The sequence below is a fragment of the Orbicella franksi genome, chromosome 5, assembly GCF_964199315.1.
Source record: "Orbicella franksi chromosome 5, jaOrbFran1.1, whole genome shotgun sequence".
NCBI lineage: Eukaryota > Metazoa > Cnidaria > Anthozoa > Scleractinia > Merulinidae > Orbicella > Orbicella franksi.
Window position 1 is genome coordinate 8300020 of NC_138149.1, and position 6000 is coordinate 8306019.

The following is a 6000-nucleotide window of genomic DNA, read 5'->3' on the forward strand; positions in this document are numbered from 1 at the left end:
GGTCTTAACCTGGCGCAAAAGCCTTACATCATCGTCGGAGACAAGGAGAAAAGGGACCAGTTGTCTCTTCTCTCTTCTCACGCGAGGCCATTTCGAAACCTGAGAATCTCTCTCCTAATAAGAGTTAATAGTCAACGATGATAATATTATTGGCAAATTGAGACGTAATCGGACCGTCACATTGGGGATTTCAAGTAACCACGACGGCAACACCGAGGACAATGTCGAATAAAAAATGAATTTATATTTTACCCATGAATCTGGCGATATTCTAAAGTCATTTACTTTGTTTATCACGGTCAAAACTATCCCAAACTAAATCTGGAACACAGCGGTAAACTTGAAATAGAAATTCATAAAGTTTACCCTATGCACTTGTTCATTTCATTTTTGCGGTGCACGGTAAGAAATGTACCAAGAATTATAAAGCACGTGCACAACCATTGTTCTGTTCATTGCCGCATTGCCGCGTTGCCGTCGTGGTTTTCTTAAACCCCCTATTTAAAAGGTTGGAAAACAGGGAATCCTGAAATTTTGAACCGGAACCGGAATACACTGAATGTCCGGATTATCCGGAATCCTCGGAATGGCGAAAAACGAGGAATTTAAAAAATAGTCATAATAATTAACTAAATACAAAATTTTCTCGTGATAGATATTTACATGCAAAACAAGGAAACCGCTACGTAGTCCGTTGTTTTTATTAGTGGTACTCCCAGCGATCTTGAAGTGCATACGCAGTTTTCGATCCACCTTGTTTTACAATTAATTATTCAATTAAGTCATTAGTTATTAATTCGTTATGTTATTTACATTTGAAGGTTTTTTAAATTTATTATTTTTCGGTCATTCCGAAGATTCCGGGTATACCGAATATTCCACTTCCGAATTCCAGGATCCCAGTATTCTTTGTTTTCCAACCAACCGGCGGCGGACAACAAAATATTCGAAATGTAAGCCACCCACGCTTCTATTCAAATCCCTTCCAAACCACTCAAAAGAACACAGGAACACAGGTAAATAACAGCACATTTATTTTTACTACTGATACAGTTTAGGGGTCCCCTTGACACGACTGATTGTTGCAAAGCTCGGACAGCATTTCCGGCTTATAGTAGAGAAGGGACGAGAGGGAATTAGCGAATTTATCAGTCTGCGAGGAAAAATATTTTCCCACTTTTAATTTATGTTCGAGTTAATAAGCATGAAAATATATATATTTTACACAGCGATCAATAACAAATAATTTTCTATTCACTAACAGCATTTTTTTTCTTTTCTTTCTTTTTTGTTTTTTTGATGTCATGCATTTCAACAGAGCTAAGAATTTTGCGTTATGATCACAGAACACTGCGTTGTTTTAGTTAGGCCAATACGAAAGTTTTCTTTTCAAGGCGCTTTTTTGAAATTTCTCAAACACGGGGTATTATCTCATTTCATAATTTTGCCTCGATATGCGGTACATCTCTGACAATGGCAGAGAAGCTGTCTCGTCACCTTTGCATTTGGGAGCGCAGAGCTTGATGACTACCAACAGGCCCACAACTCCATGCTCACCGCGCTCAAACCAATGAGGAACGCCGGAGGACGAGGCAGAGCAGTTCCATTGCTGTCGTCAAGCCTCAAGGTGTGTAATTAATTGTATATTCCTTCGACTGCTTGCAGAGCTTCGCTCGTTTAAACGTTTCACTAAACATGGGATTTCTAAAACTGTAAATGATAGGATTTACAAGAGAATTGGCCAAACGGAAGATATTAAGAATTTGAAAAACAAGTAACGGTACACAATCTAAACAGAGATATTGAGTGGAGTTAACCACAATACCTGGAATCCAAAAAAGAAGAGAGGCAGTTATCACAATAAACAGAGTCCTAGATAATTTTACGTTCTGTTGAGATTCAGTTTCTCTGTTATGAGTGGTATCCATGACAGGAACTCTGTTGTTAAGTCTTGCTCGGATTGTCAGGTAAGACACAGAGATGGTGACCAAACACAAAACCATGACACAACCGACTGCAATTATCCAGTATGAGAAATCCAAAATGTCGTATACAGCTAGCAAAGTTAATATACCCGAAGATATTGCAGCTACGCACGCAAAAGTGGCACTGTAAATGTAGCCTTTAGTACTCGAGACTCGATGGCGGAGCGGCGAAATCAAAGCATATGCACGTTCCAGAGAGTTGATCTGAGTGCGAGGAAAAATACTGACGCAAAAGAAAAAGTTAGTTGGAAAGCGGTTGAAATATTTTTATTGTGAGCGCTATTGAAGCTTGTTTCTTCAAGATGCCCCGCAATGTCAAAGGGTCCTAACGCTATTGGCTCTGTGAATCCAACAAACAGATCAGCAACAGCTAAGTTGATAAGAAGAAAGCAAGTTCGCTTGAGTCTGTTGCGATGCTTCCAAACCACGAATATGGTGATAATGTTGCGAACAATGATGATCAAGGACTCAAGTATGGCAACAAATAAAAATACAATAATAGCTGTATTGTACATGATAGTTCCTTTAAACTGGCCTGGTACTTAACTGAACGTTTCGCTGGTGTTCGTTCGCGATTGAGGTCAGTATTTTTCGGTATTCAAAGTGGCAAGCAAATGACATCCCAGCGAAACCATCAGTTGTGTTATGCCGCTCAACCCGCTGTATTACAGCTGTGTTCAGAACTTGTACTGTTTATAAAACAACAGGATCAAATAAAAACTTCCCATTAGAAGAGGAACAAAACTACAACTTCCAATGGTATTGTGAGTTACAATTTTTAATTAACATCTGACAAAATATTTTGTCTGCAGCAAGATCAATTGGCAATGACGTTTCCTGCACGCAGCGGTGTAAGGATTGTCATGTGAAAATAAATAATTATGTGAAGTACTCTTAACATTATAACTGACCAATAGAAAATGATCTCAATTCACGCTCTGTATCATTTTTAATACACTTATCTTAACGTTGGGAAGTTTGCAAATTTGGCCCGCAGTGATGACGGTAAGAAGTTCAGTTCTGTCCCTGGCTAGAAGACTCCGACATTCGTTGTACAACTGAAATTATTGTCATGTAAGAGTAAATACATGGTGTAATCTTCACATTAATCACTGACTAATAGGAAATGCTCTATTAGTGTAGATATGCATTTTCATTAATGTACCTATCTAAATTAAGGTTGTTTTTGCTTTGCTTTTGTTTCTCTCTCTCTCTCTCTCTCTCTCTCTCTCTCTCTCTCTCTCTCTCTTTCTCTCTCTCTCTCTCTCTCTCTCTCTCTCTCTCTCTCTCCCTCTCTTTCTCTCTCTCTCTCTCTCTCTCTCTCTCTCTCTCTCTCTCTCTCTCTCTCTCTGTCTCTCTGTCTCTCTGTCTCTCTGTCTCTTTTAATTTAAAACTTATTCAGTTCCGACAGTAGTGTTCCTCACTTGAGGGTATTAGAAGTACAACAAAACTATTATTTTTAGCTGGTTACTTAGGAATATCATTAAAGTTTTGAGCAATGAAGTACTGTTTTACAAAGATATCATCTTGATTAAAATTATGACGTTTAAAATGGCCAAACAAATGCGGTTTGCGGTGTTTACCTTACTGAACTAAATCGATCTGCGAAAATTTGTATAGTACAACATTTCCGGCGGGATAATTGTAAATGTAATTCAATTATTTTCTTTATGCGTAAAAGCAGGTCCGTCAAATAGAATTTCCTGAGAAACAAGCTGGAAAAAATATTCTGAAAATATAATTTTACCTTAAGCAGATCATAGCAAAACAAATTATATAATTGAAGTACTGGCCATACCAATCTCAACGCCGGATCATATCAGAAAGGTTTAAGTTAGCACTGGGTGCAAACTCAAATGAAGATCAGGCTGAATTCAGCACAGTCACAGCAGTAGGGAGCAACCCTTAAAATTGGTCTTTTGGATCTACTTCTGACAGGGGAACTACAAAAGAGCATGCAGCAAACTGTGCGATCGTAAAAGAACGACTCCAATTTGAGTATTAATGTTTTTTTCCATAAATGGCTTACGAGCTGAAGTCTCAATTGAGAAAACAATGCTGCTTCTTAATGTGGAAAAAGAAAACAACATTGCCTTAGAGAGCTACACGAGTCGCGAAAACTTGAAATTCATGAATCTACCAGAAGATCGTGGAGAAGATTGCAAAGGAATGATTATTAACCCAATACAGAACGATCTGAATATAGATGTCACTAATGTCAGATTCCATGCCGTTCACAGAGTGGGAAAGCCTGCAGTTGGAAAAACGAGGCCAATTATTGCGAGATTTGTGTGTCGCGAAGACAGAGACTTGGTATGGTCAAGGAAAAAAGATCTGAAAAATTCCGCAACCTATCAGGATGCTTCCATCACGCAGGACTATGCTAAAACCATTCAGCAGGAACGTAGCACTGTGATCAAAGCAATGAAAAAAGCCAGATTTGATTCCAAAGTTATTGATCGACATCTTGTTGTAGGTGGAGAAAGATGTACCTGTGGAACCATTCCGGAGCACTTAGGGTAATTCCTCTGAAATAAAACTGACAATAGAATTTTGTTCAAACTTTGTCCACTGAATATTTGTCATATGATAGCGGAGCTCCGGCGGCCCGAAGGGCCGCCAAGCGGAGCCCCATACTCATATGGGAAAGAAAAGGAAACCCATGAGTTGATTTTCTCATGGTTATCATGGCTAGCGGTATTGCTCGTGGGCGCGTACGCACGACGACGACGACGACGGCGACGGCGGAGTTGCCCAACATGGCGGCCATACTCCAAATAATAGATTGACAGAGACATGCAGCCGTGGTTTACCGTGTACTTCCTTGATATTGGACATCCATGTTATGATCAATTGACACCTGTCAATACAAGGTATCCGCTGACCAGTATCACGTGACCATATCGCGGGCTCAGGTTTACAGCTCCTCGAGGTCACGTGTTTTCTTGAAGTTGACCGCTGACCAAGCGCTGGTTATCGATTGGATCGCGGGCTCATATTGGGTTAGCTTGTTGGAAACAGGGCAGGATTGCTCGGAAGCCAGTTTACGCTAACCCAGGATTAAAAGTTAATCGAGTTATAACTTTTTCTTCTATACAAATGTGTTTTGCTGTTTTGTTTTGTGTATATGGTGATTATTAAAACTCAAAACAGAAGGCTAAACAATATACAGAAACCTCACCGCAAAGTTGCAAAACTCAAATCAAAATTCTACCTTTTTCTGGGTTAGCTTAATCGGGTTTTGAACAACCCGGCCCAGGAGCTACGCTTTTAGGCTGGCCTAAATCTATATATTAACTTCAATTTTGAAATAAAAATGGGGGGTGCCCATGCTCATTAAGGAGCAGTGAGGCATTGAAAATGTCCCATTTTGGCATTATTTAATGCTTATTATAAAAACGCATTCCCAGTAATTGTAAAATCTTTGTGATCCCAGACTCATAAGAAAACGCATTGAACTACAGTCAATACTTTGTGTCGGACACAAAGAAACATTTTAAGTTTGATTCAGACAGAAAGCTAAATCCTTGATTAAAAATTTGAACCAAATTTCTTGACGTGGTTACCGACTGCAAAATAGAAAAGACCACAGTGTATCTGCTATTTTTCTTATTTATTCAATTTTCAGCAATAGAAATTAGATCAGTCTTTCCTCACGCGAAGCTTATGATTAGTTGATTACAATGACTGGGGAAAAAATTGGGGTGCCCGTGCTCGTTGGTGAGCTAGAGCCATTTTTCAACTGAAAGAGCTTAATATCAAGGCAAATCCGTCATGTTTTCAATATGCGCGTGCACGAGCGCGCGCTAATGACGCCATAAATTGTGCGCAATAAGGATGCGCAATGCAAATGTGAGGAATGACCTTAAAAGAGAGCCCCATGGAGACCGAAATTACAATGTAAGTCAATTTCTGCCTCTTGGAACTATGCTTTAACCCTAAAGCTTTATTCCTCGCTTTTCTCCTAAAATTTTCAATCTACAGTTACCTTTATCACCAGAAAGAGCATTGTACA

General features: G+C 39.3%; 1 pseudogene; it reads right to left on the reverse strand.

Annotated features, from left to right (window-relative positions):
- Positions 1-1452: 1452 nt before the first annotated feature.
- Positions 1453-2774, reverse strand: LOC145487714 (adenosine receptor A2a-like; annotated as a pseudogene).
- Positions 2775-6000: the final 3226 nt, after the last annotated feature.